The 13109-nt window shown below is 37.1% G+C and overlaps 1 pseudogene; it reads right to left on the bottom strand.

Annotated features, from left to right (window-relative positions):
- Window positions 1-8947: 8947 nt before the first annotated feature.
- Window positions 8948-12440, bottom strand: LOC149134651 (uncharacterized; annotated as a pseudogene).
- Window positions 12441-13109: the final 669 nt, after the last annotated feature.

Below are 13109 nucleotides of genomic sequence, written 5' to 3' on the forward strand. Positions count from 1 at the left end.
TTTGGTTGTGCAATTTGTTTGCACGGGAAATTTGCCCTGTGTGGCGTATTTCCCGATTTTGTAAATTTGTTTTCGGCTTTCTTGGCTATATTTGTTTTGAGAATGGTGTCTTCAAGCCATGCAGATAATCTCATAATGAACGCCGGTCTGTTTGGCAACTCTTTTGATGTTGATTTCCCTACACTATCTTCACCACAGCTTCATTAAGGAGGGAAGAAGGGGAGAAGTATCACACAAGCAGGTGCAAGTGTAAGCATGAACGCTAATACCGCCACCACTACCAGCAACCACAGCGATATCGTCGCAAAGGCGTCGACCATAAAGAAGAGAAACACCAACACTACCACCACAAATTCTTTAATGGTAGTAATAATAGAAATAATAAACATAGTGAGATACACCATCCTAACAATAATCAAAACAGAATGCATAAAATAAGGAACACTTCTAACCACCAAGAATGGACAGTGGGAAGAGATTAAAATAGGAAGTCCGTGCAATTAAAATACAATTATGGCAACAGTCCGGATACTTATTGATCAGATCACATATATACATACATACATATGCAAGCAACACACACATGCACTGGCATGTATAAAAAGGAATTGCAAATAAATTGCACTTCATATTCTCATATTCAAGGCCCTGATGAAGCTATAAGGTGTTATTCAGACACTCAGTTATGAGTCCGCTGCATCATATAGCAGAAACAGCTGTAAGCTAACAAAATATGTAAGATACTTGTTTATTCCTTTGTGATCTCATTTTCTTATTACTACTTTATACTCATTGAACATATAATATTTATATAAGTAATAGATTTATTGCAGTCTAATGACTGAAACAAGTAAAAGATGAAAGATTTTTTAAAATATCACAATCAATATATATATTACAATCATTATTGTAACTAGCATAATTACTATAGATAGTGAGTTGTGTTTATTTAAATTGTTTAACATATATTTTCTCAAGTGTGGACATCTTAGAACCTGCTCCTGTCTTGTGTTTATAAGAGTAAATTTAGAAGTGAAAATTTGGTACATTTCTTCCACACAAGATTCACATCTATTATCACCTATTCTATAAGGTTTTGCCCTACTAATTATTTCTCAAGCAATCGAATATGCTTTGTTACTCTCTTTTAGTGTTCAGATTAGTTTAGTAAGGCTTGAATTATTCATTTTGTTTCTATATCTAAACGAATTTAAATGACTGGAATTTCTTTACTTAATATAACGTGAATTAGTTCCTATATAGAAGTAATCTCTATTCTCTGTATATGATATTTTTATACCTACAATTAGAGTTGAGCAAACAGACCCTGTTCCTTGCACAATCACATTTGATAGTTCTACTACTTCCATTAATAGTTTCTACTTCAGCTTCACTAGAGGTGATTTCTAAATTCTCCTGTCTATCTTCTAAGCTGTTACTCTTTTCCACATTGACATTCTGAGTACTGTACTTTTTTGGATCCACATCTTCCACTTCCAGGCTAATGCAGGAGTTTGTTTGGGTAGCTTCTATTTTATTGGTTGTCAAACCATAGTTCCTATCCTGATACCTTGTTGGGTTACTTATGGTTTGTTTACTCATGTTGACATTGTTGCTATCTATTAATCTTTAGCGTTGTGCTGCTGAAATTTGTGCTAGATTTTTGCTATTACAAAAGGCTAATCTAATTCTATGTTTATTAAATATTCTTTAGTATTTACTGTCTTTTGGAAAATGTTTAGCTAATGTCAAATAGAACAATTTTGGTATACTGGGAATTATTTGTTTTCTGAAGGGCAGTATACACCACTCAATATTGCTTGAGGTATATATGTTTTTGAGGTATGTATTTCTATTTCTACCTAAGCCTTTTGTAAAAATGTGTGACCTATTTATCTGGTATTTATTTCAATTATATTTGTCAGTTATTTGTACAGTACTATTGGCAGAGCTTATGTATTGGTTACCTCCCCTACCTGAATGGGACCTCTTGATAAGTCCATTCTTATCTAAGTCACTTAGCACTCTATTTGGCACGAATTCATGTAAATTTGTGCTCTGCTTCTCAGTTCTAAGAACTCTATTGTTGTATTTTAATTGCATGGATTTTCTATTTTAAACTCTTCCCACTGTCCATTCTTGATGATTAATGGTGTTCCTTATTTTATGCATTCTGTTTTGATTATTGTTAAGCTGGTCCATCCCACTATGTTTATTATTTCTATTATTACTACAATTTTATTGCTCTCCATTTGTCCCCGACCTGTTTGTTCTACCCACATGCCCTGTTTCACTCACTCTATTATTGCTATCCGCTAGCCCTTGACCTGGGTGTTCCACCCACATGTAACAAGAAAACTTTTCCCTCACCCTACCCCAACAAACCAATCTACATCTTTCTCATATTTCCTTCTTCATACACTATGCCTAGCTCTCACTCCCCAATCCTATCCTCTCACCCCTGTTCCTCTGTATCATTGCTATCCCTCCAACTCTATATATACCCAGGCCTTTTGCCACTTACTTGTACTCTTTAATTACACTCCCTTCGCAATATCAGGCCACTTATATTTGAACCTCCAGGGTATGCCCTGGCACTTGCCACCATCTATATCTCTCTCTTCCTTTACTCAACCATCTTATTTATATTCTAATCCCTATTTCTTGTGACTTGTGAGTATGCCCGGCATTTTGCCACTATCTCTCTCCTCCTACACTTTCCTCAGGTTGGGCAACTGTGTATTTTCTTTGCAGTAACACACCTGTTTCTGTCTTCCTTCCACATCTTTTTCTCTCCAGATGGGTACCCTTGTACTTCTTCTACAGCAAGACACCTGTTTTTGTCTTACTATAACCTTTTCATTATCACCTTCTCCACTGCCTCCTCTTAAAAGCTTTTTTTTTTTAAATGTCTTGCAAATACTTTGTGATCCTGTCAGTGCAGCCATCACTTAAAAGCACCTAGTCCACACTGTAATGTGGCATCCAGCTGCAAAAACCTTGCCAAAGCTGACCTTACCTGTGCTTGTGCCATATAAAAAGCACTACTCACCTCGCCTGTGCTTATGCCACGTAAAAAGCACTAAGTCCACTCTGCTGAGTAGCATTCAGCTGTAAAAATCCTGCCAATACAATCACAGAAATCTGGTGCAGGCTTCAGCCTGGTTGGCTCTTGTGGTACCATCCCATCCATGCTAGCATGGAAGACAAACATTGAACGATGATGATGATGATGATGATATATTATACATATACACATATATAGATAGATAGGTAGATAGATATCATCATCATTTGACATCTGTTTTCCATGCTGGTTTGACCAGAGCTGGCAAGCAGGAAAGCTACACCAGATTCCAGTCAGATCTGGCTTGGTTTCTATGGCTAGATGCCCTTCCTAATGCTAACCATTTTACAGTATGTGTTAGATACTGTTTTTACATGGCATCAGCACAGTTACTTTTACAAGGCACCAGCACAGGTGCGATTATGTGGCGTTAGTGTGGGAGCTTTTTATATAGTGAGAGCACAGGTACTTTTACGTGGCACCAATACACGGCTCTTGAAAGCCAATCCTCTTCAGCAGCAGGAAGCAGCAGTAACAGTTCTGCTGTGGAGGATGGGTCTTCTTGAGTACAGCAAGGCACCAGATATCTTGGTCCTTTGTCATCTTCTCCATAAGGCTTACTGCCCTGAGGTCATCCTTCATTACTTCGCTCCATGTTTTTCTGAATCTCCCTCTTCCACAAGTTACATGTACATTGAGTGATCAGCACTTCTTTATGGAGCTGTCTACATCCATCATATTACATGACCAAACCAGTGCAGTATTCCCTCTTGCACATTGCATCTAATTCCTCTTATGCCTAACTTTTCTTTCAACACACTAATACACTGTTGCACATGTACATCCAGCAGAGCATAGTAACCTCATTCCTTTGTAGCCTTCACATGTCCTCTGCACTCAGGTCTCACATCTCACTATCATGTAGAATTGCTGTTCATATTTGAGGGGAAGTAAAAAATTATCTGCACTTTTGCCATAACATAACTTTATTATTATCATACTGCCTTCTGTGCATGCATGTTTATACTTGGTATGGTCATGTGATCAATGTTTGAGCCTGATCACGCCATTTTTCTTTTTGGCTTTACAGTGTAAGCATGGCCACTCCACTAGCAATATGCACCAAAGAAGAACAAAGAACAGTAATCCGATTTCTCTGGCCAGAAGGTGTGTCAGGTGCTGAAATTCATTGGAGGCTTTTAGCACACTTGGTTAATGTCATGCAGCAACAAAACCTTCTTTGACAATAAGCTTCGGCATTTGGTGTGAATTGCTGGCTTCAGTTTGTTGGCCAGCAAAGCACTGTATCTTGGACTGTTGATTGTACACACCTTTTCCAAGTAGTCTTCCAGTATAGGTGCTTTTGAGTCCCAAAAAAGGGTTAGTGTCACCTTCCCCACGGAAGACTGAGTCTTGAATTTCTTCATCACTGGCAAGCTAGGATGTTTCCACTCCATACTCTGTCTTTTGGATTCTGCTTCATAATGATGGATCCACGTTTCATCTCTTGTGACTATTCTGCTCAAAAATTCATTGCTCTCATTGTTGTAGTGATTGAGTAAACATTGGCAGACCTGAAGACATTTGCTCTGCAATAAGCTCTCTTGGCACCCATCTTGCACAGACTTTATGGAATCTGAGCTCATCATGGATGATTTTCAGCACCTGACACACCTGATGACCAGTAAAATCAGATCGCTGCTCTTTGTTCTTGTTTGGTGCACATTGCTAGAGGAGTGGCCATGCTTACACTGTAAAGTGAGAAAGAAAAATGGCACAATCAGGCTCAAACTTGGATCACATGACCACTATAGTACCAACTATAAGTATGCTTGTGCAAAAGGCAGTATGACAATAATAAAGTTATGTTATGGCGAAAGTGCAAATAATTTTTGACTTCCCCTCATACAATCTTTCTTTCACTTGGAGAAAGAGACCTTATGTTGCCAGCAGAAGTAAAAGCTCCCTGAATTTTCTCCATCCTTTTCTTATTCTACTTAATATACTTTCTGTACATCCTCTGCCACTACTGATTAGGTTCCCTAAGTAGTAGAATTTATCCACTTTAAAGAGCCTCTGGGGCATTTGAGAAAATCAATTTCCGGAGTACCTGTTATTTTTATAGCTCCTGTACATCTTCCATATATGAATACTACTTTCTCTGATAACCTTCATATTATTCCACTATACCTCTTGTATGTCCATAGCTTGCACTGGGTACACCTTATGGAATTCCTGCCTACACCTTTCCTACATATCAAGCAAGACTATTTACCTGATGCCAGATAGGGTCCTGTCTGTTTTCTTGCTTATTAAAACTTTAGTCTTTGCTAACTTAGCCTTAAGTCCCTTAGCTTCCCGGCTTTGCTTTCACACCCGGAATTTCATTTCTAGCTCTGATATAGAATTTGCTATGAGAGCAAGATCATCAGCATATAGTAGTTGCCACACACACGAGTGTGCACATGCCCACCCACACACGCATGTGTGTGCACGCACACATACACATATATATAGAGAGAGAGTGAGAGAGAGTGAGAGAGCATGTGTGGTAAGAAGTTTGCTTCTCAACTACATTGTTTTGGGTTCACTCCCAATGTGTGGCACCTTGCGCAAATATCTTCTACTATAGTCTTGGGCTGACCAAAGCTTTGTGAGTAGATTTGGTAGACAGAAACTGAAAGAAACCTGTTGTATGTGTGTGCATGTGTGTTTGTCTCCCACTGCCACTTGACAACCAGTGTTGGTGTGTTTATTTCTCTGTAACTTAGCAGTTTGGCAAAAGAGACCCATAGAATAAGAAAATAAGTATTGGGGTTGATTAGTTCAACTAAAACTCTTCAAAGCAGTGCCCCAGCATGGCTGGAGTCTAATGACTGAATCAAGTAAAATTTTAATTTAGTTTGGCCATCCTCCCAGATGCTTCAATGATTTCTCGCAAGCATGTCATCCACCATGTATGTTCTTAATCCATCAACATTTGCCATTCCACTGTCCTGAAGCAATGTTGTCCTCATAGGTTAGACTTCTTCTCCTGTTGATTCTTCTTTTAACTGACTGCCATAAGACCGGTTAACACACAGGTTCTTCTGGGTAACTAACACAATGACCAGCAATTATCATTCTTCTCTGCTGAATCTTGTCTGTCACTTTGAGTAGATCTTGATAAAACTGTTGGTTGCATGAGCTCTCCATGTAACATTCAGAGCCATTCTTAACATTCTTGTGTAACAACCATCTATTTGTTTTTCAAGCTTTTTGATGAGGGTCCAAGTTTCAGTCCTGTGTAATAAAACTGACGCTACCATGGTATAATGAAATTGACTCTACAAGCAACCTAATTTTCAATTTATGTGCCATCTTAGAACTCCAGATTTTACACAGGATATATGGTTGAGAAGCATACTTTTTATCACACAGCCAAACTTGTGCCTATATATTTCACCCATATATGTGCTGTTTATCTTGATATGAGATCATCATATCGCACAGATATGGTTGTGATACATGTGCCTGGTGTACCCTTATCAGACGGGTAGTCATGATGGTTATATTGGGCTTTGTATATCTGTACCCCAACATCACTTTGATGGCATGCACTGCTCTCTTAATCAATGATGATGATGATGATGATGATGGTAATTTCGCTACAATGTAACATCTTCAAGGAGAGAAAGTTAATTGATACCAATAATCCTAGTAGTTTACAGATATTTTATCAAACCCTAGAGAGATAAAAGTCAAAGCTGACTTTGATGGGATGTGAACACAAAACAAAGAGCCAGAACAAATGCTAAAAGCGTTTTCTGATGCTCTAAAAATTCTGCCAGCTCACATCAAAGACAGTGCAAGGTAATACAATGTAAAATTACCTAAAAACCATGTAAACAAGAGAAGTAACAAATAAAAATAAAAGAAAGAAAATTTCTCCAAAAAGGAATAGATCTCCAAGAGCTACTCATGAAAACCCCACAAAAACCAAGGTTATCCTGACCACTAAGGTAAGTATCCCCAGTTGTCATTCTCAATCTGAAGTTGCTTGCAGAGCAGACCTGTTCATTTGGACCATGCTTACCACCCTCATCCACCTTTCAACAAATTTGCTGGGAGCAACACTTCCCTCCCCACCTTCAATTTTCTTTTCAAGCAGAAATTGAAAAAATTGATGAGGGTTTGCATGGTCAAAGAGAAAGGTATCTGTCTTCAGCCCTTTCAGTATTGTCCACCACACAGCTACTTTTGTTAAAGCCACCAAACAGATAAAAACAGCCTTCCCTTCCTGGCCAAAGGAAGGTGGCAGGACAATCTTCACAATAAATTCATCTGGATCCATCCTTAATAAAAATATAGATATTTGTGTTATTCTTTATTGTTATTATTGCTGGCAGAGATACTGGGCTTTGATGAAGAATGACAATTTGGGTACAGATGAAATATGACCAGCCTAAGAAACAGGGGCTTGGAATAGTTTTAAAAATTGTATAACCTGTAGATATAATCAGCATTTTCCTTTGGTCTTACCTTGTGTTCTGACCCAACTTTCTTGAACATATGTTGTGTAAGTTGAAGCAAGCCATAAATCTATTACATGGAAAAATACGAGCAAGAGAAATAATATCCTTAAGATTACAAACCTGGAAAATTACAGGACAAGTTATTACACTTGGAAAAGTTCAGGACAACTTACTACATCTGGTGAAGTACAGAACAAGAAAGTTTTTACTTAAATTTTTACTTCAATTTTCTTGTCAAGCAGAAATTGAAAAAGTTGATGAGGGTTTGCATGGTCAAAGAGAAAGGTATCCGTCTTCAGCCCTTTCAGTATTGTCTACCACACAGCTACTTTTGTTAAGACCCCCAAACAGATAAAAACAGCCTTCCCTTCCTGGCCAAAGGAAGGTGGCAGAACAATCTTCACAATAAGGATAAAATTTCAAATAAAATATTTATATTTAGAAAGTATTAGCTTTTATTAAAACTAAAAATTTTATTGCAAGTTTTTACTTCTATTTGTTATTACTTGTTATCTGTATTAAAAATTAAAAAATAACTCAATTAAAATATTTTTTGCAGTTTAAAAAAAATCATTTTTTAATTATTAATTAATAATTAGAAATTTGAAAATAGATTATAAGAAATAATAGTAGTACATAATTAGTTAGTACAATAAATAGAATAATACAAAAATTATACATTATAGTAAAATCTACCTATAACAACAAATTCACAAGTTATTGCCAAGTCTTCACATTTTTAGTCTTGACCCAATGCCTGTTTTTTACATAATGAATTTGCCTACCATATATACTATTCTACTTTGCATAAAACTTTAGCTATATTAGTACTTCTGGCTCTCATTTTTTAAGCATTCTGGTGTGTCAATATTTTAACAAAATGATGCTATCTTTTTTAATTATAATGTTACTTTGTAAATTAAAATCAAATAATTTTTAATATTCAAATTTTACCCTTAGCTGCAATATCTTAAGTAAAAATGTTCTTGTTCTGTACTTCACCAGATGTAATAAGTTGTCCTGAACTTTTCCAAGTGTAATAACTTGTCCTGTACTTTTCCAGGTTTATAATCTTAAGAATATTATTTCTCTTGCTTGCATTATTCCATATAATCCATGTTTTTTCCAGGCTATGCTATTATGCTAAATAATAATGTGTGTTAAATGTGTCAATTAGCAGAGTCATTGATAATTATTTCCATACTTCAATGATGCTGGTGACATATATTAAAAGTACCCTTATAGAACCATATTCATAAAAAAGTATAGAACTATATTATCACCCTCAAATTTGAGAAATAAACACACATAACTTTTTTCATTTAAAACTTCATTGCATGAGATTGATACCATGAAATTCCTCGAATTGAACTCTATCATTTAGGCTTTATTAAAATATAGTTTGTTTTTAAAATTAAAAAAATTAATTCTACTTAAATCCAATTTTTTGGCTTACTTGTATTTTTTTCATGATATTTTACCTCACAACTTTTTTAATACAAATTTTTTCTTGCTTGGGAATAAAACTGAAATTTTTCATGCTTTCTTCTATTATTGAAGCTAAGATAAATATATTTTGCTTTCAAAATAAAAAAGTTATTTAGATCCAAACTTGATTGGTGGTGTTACTTACTCTCCTATAATGTTACTACACATTTTGATGTAAACTTTTTTCTACTGGATCAAATCTCAATTTTTTATGCCAAAATATAGCTAGGGACCAGTCCTCTTCAAAAATGTTAACAGTTTTCAATTTGTTTAGGAACTGAATTAGTGACAAGCTCTGAAAGATGCTGTGTGTGAGTAAATTGCGGCCTTAAAAATATTATTCAACTACTACCATGGTTGAATGATGGAACAAAATATGACTAACTTTAAAAGTTTCTTTAGTTACACCCTTACCATGGTCAGCATTTAAATCTTCAAACACAGGTTTTACTTTCCTTGGAATTAAGGTATATAGCAACAGTTCATTTCAAGTGTACCACTTATATTTACTATGTTCTCATTCCTTTTGCTTCGATTTATAAGGTTTCCTTTCGTTCCCTACGTAACATTGTGACACTTCAGGCTATGAGCATGACCAATAGCTCCACTCTTGTATTTTGGAACCATGTTAAAGTAAGTATTCTCAAAAGCCAAAAATAACTGTAGATAAGAGCATTAGACTTGTGCCTGTGAAAGTTTGTGGCATGAACGTATAATGGAATGGAACATTTATGATACCTGTGGAGTATCTCCTTCTCCCATCATAACTATTTTTGTAGTTTCAAGGATTTGGAACACAAAGAAGTTTACAAGCGGAGTACAATTCAATAGCCATTTATTTACAGAATGCATCGATGGGCTTTGTCCTTAAATGTGGCATGGTACCAGTAGAAATTGGAAACCGTTGGAGTAGAGATAGACGACTGTGCCTTAGAACGGCTTCTGCTGCGAGGACAATGAGAGCTGGCATGTTCTCGCCACAGTGTGTCCATGTGACATGTTAACGCATTGACTCACTCCAAAATGTTGTCATGTGACAAGGTAGGAGACTTTGTGGTAGTAGAGAAAGCTACTATGAGGTCCAAACAGGTATGGTGAGGTGCAAGCTGCACAGTAAACTCTGTGAGCTTGTCTGCCAAGGTGACTATCTGATCGAGTGAATTGGAGTTGGCCGTTGTGGTCAGTATCAATTGGACATTTGGCAGTAGACAAAAGAAAAACAATTTCCTCAGCAGAGGATTGTCCTCAAGTGAAGTTTTACTGAGTTCTCGCAGATGACGGAGAAACTCAGATGGTGTCCTATCTCCCAGGTGTTCATCCTGCATCATTGACCAGAATTTACTCTCTGCGGATTGTGTGTTCAGATGGAAAACCTAGGATTTGACAGACGCGTAAGTCGCATCCGGATGTGGGTCAGTGATGAGATCTTTCACTGAGTGTGCAATAGGTGAAGGCATTCCACAGTACAAAAGGTTTAGCTGATGCTGGTGAAGCACAGCATGGGCAGAAAAATACGCATCCAATTGAGCAAACCAAAGTGTGACACCACCAGAGTACGTGAGTAAGCTGGGAAGACTCATTTTGTACAGAGGAAAGAAAAGAAAAGGACCAAAGAACTGACAAAAGTGTTGTTGGAATAGTAACATGTGTGCAAAAGAAAATTTTTTTAATTTGTTGTGTTGCAGTCCATTGAAAAAAATGTGCTTTGTTTTTTCTTTAAGAAGGCATCAGAAAGTGGTGGGCGAACTGGTAATTTTCTGACTCAACACATGAGGCGTCTGAACATGGCAGTAAATGGGAATAAAGGTTGTGAAGGTGATAGCCGTCTTGCTTGAAGTGCCCTCCTGTTGCTGCATTTGGTGTATTTACTGGTATCAAACACTGACAGTCGACATTGTGGGAGGAAATTACTTCAAAAGGAGATTATTTGAAAAAATACCGTGTTTTTCCTTGTAAGAAGAATGCATACTTTGTTAGGTACAAGTTTGAGGCGAAGAACACGAATTCTAAAGGTTCACTTGAACAAGAGAAGATATTCTGACGTCGGGCCATTGAGTTTTAGTTGAGAATGCAAGCGAAGACTACCATTCTTTAGTTCAGGTGAGGCATCTACAACGATAAAGCTTTTGGCTGCCGAAAATCCTTTTTTTGATTGGAGTCACCATTTTATAATGAAACCTGTGGAGTATCACCTTCTTCCATTATAATTATTTTTGTAGTTTCAAGGATCTGGAACATGAAGAAGTTCGCAAGCGAAGTACAATTCAATAGCCATTTATTTACAGAGCTTCCATTCATGTGGTTCACTGGTTCACTCTCAGTGACCATCTTTATAGCAGCACGTGGTTTGTCTTAACTCCGTACACGTGAGGTTCATTACCTCTGGAGATAAGCACGTAGAATCAGAGTGGGACAAGAGTCCGCTGTGAGCTGCTGGTTACGCAGTGTTTCTTAGCGTAAGCGTGGGAAGAAATGAAAGAGTGAATGTTATTGTTTCTTGCTTAAAAACTGGTTGCTGGCGAGAATTTTGTTGTTGTCTTGTGCATGGCAAATGGTTGCAGGCGAGATCCCGTTCTTGTCTTACGCATGGCAATGGCTACTGGCGAAATCTTGTTCAAAATGGCACTGGCTTCTTGTACTTCGCTACAAACACTTTTAACTTGATGAGCCCAATTATCTAAAAATATACGTACATAGACCGCACTGTTAGGTCCTAGCTGAGTTATTTCCCTTGAGCTTATATCTGACCAAAGATACTGTAATCCCCATAAAATTTGGTCTGCGATTGAATTTTAGACATCTTCCGTGTTTTGTTCTTGAAAACCTTGCTGCAGTGCGAACCATATTTCCTATTGACTTCAATACAATATGGTGGATAGGTTTCATGTTAAGCAAAGGTTTCCAAGAACACAACGTTCCATAACGCAGGGGTGTGTCTAAAATGCATGTTATTACAAATTGTACCAGTTTTCTCACAAACATGCATTAAAAAATGAAAGAAAATGAAAGCTTACGATTTAAAATAGAGACACCTGTGATAGTTAAAGCAAGCTATCCAAAAACGTACAACGTAGGTACTTTATCAAATACTGTTTTTGATACGTATGTAAAAGTTTGATAGTTGTCATAGAGACTTTAGTCTCTCTATCACCTTTCAACATAATTATATATGAAGAGACATTAGAACAATTAACAACATAATAAAAAGGTTTATTTATGATGATGCTTGGTTTCACAATTCCTGTCATTCAGCTTAGCAGCCACTGATTAGGTTGTAGTTTGGTAATGGAAGGTTAAGGGCTTCCTTGATGCCTGCCAGAGAACAGTGTAAAAGTGCTTCGTGGAGGAGCAAGGTGTTGACACGTAGAAGGTCTCAGGCTCAACTCGCTAAGAAAATGAAACTAACTGTTTAAGTACGAGTTTTACTACGCATGCGCAACTCGCGGGGCTTCCGGTGGTGAAGTCCCCTGCGCATGCGCAGAATAGTACTTCCTCAATGGCGGCTATAATTTCACGCCACTACAATGGCTTCCCCCGAGTGGGTAGCACGAATAAGGAAAGGATTGTAGTGGGCGCCTAAAACAAGATGCGGCTGTAGATATACAATGAAAAAGATATACAAGGAAAAAGAAACAATTCGTTAATACAGAGAATGAAAAATAATATTCCAGCGGCACAAGTCAAGTTCAGCTTGGTAAATGTTGTTGGCTGTAAAAAAAATGTTTTTGTTTACGTCACTGCAGTTCCTTTATTACTTGTGATTGATGCAGTGGCGCAAGAAATGTCTGAGTGTTCAGCACTAATAGGGAAAAACACAGTTTGAGCCTTTTTTTACAAAAGGAATGCTGAAAAATGCAATAAATTACAATGCAGTTATAGGAAAGTGGGTTATACATCATTAGATGTACACCTGACTTTCCTATATTAAATTAGAAATATGAACGGAACGCTGAACTCCAAACTATCAACACAAACAATATTTATTCATGGTGGAAAATATACATCTTTAATCTTGTTTGATGAGACGTCTTCGGTGTGTG

The sequence above is a fragment of the Octopus bimaculoides genome, chromosome 7 (genome assembly GCF_046866305.1).
Source record: "Octopus bimaculoides isolate indiv1 chromosome 7, ASM4686630v1, whole genome shotgun sequence".
In the NCBI taxonomy this organism is placed as follows: domain Eukaryota; kingdom Metazoa; phylum Mollusca; class Cephalopoda; order Octopoda; family Octopodidae; genus Octopus; species Octopus bimaculoides.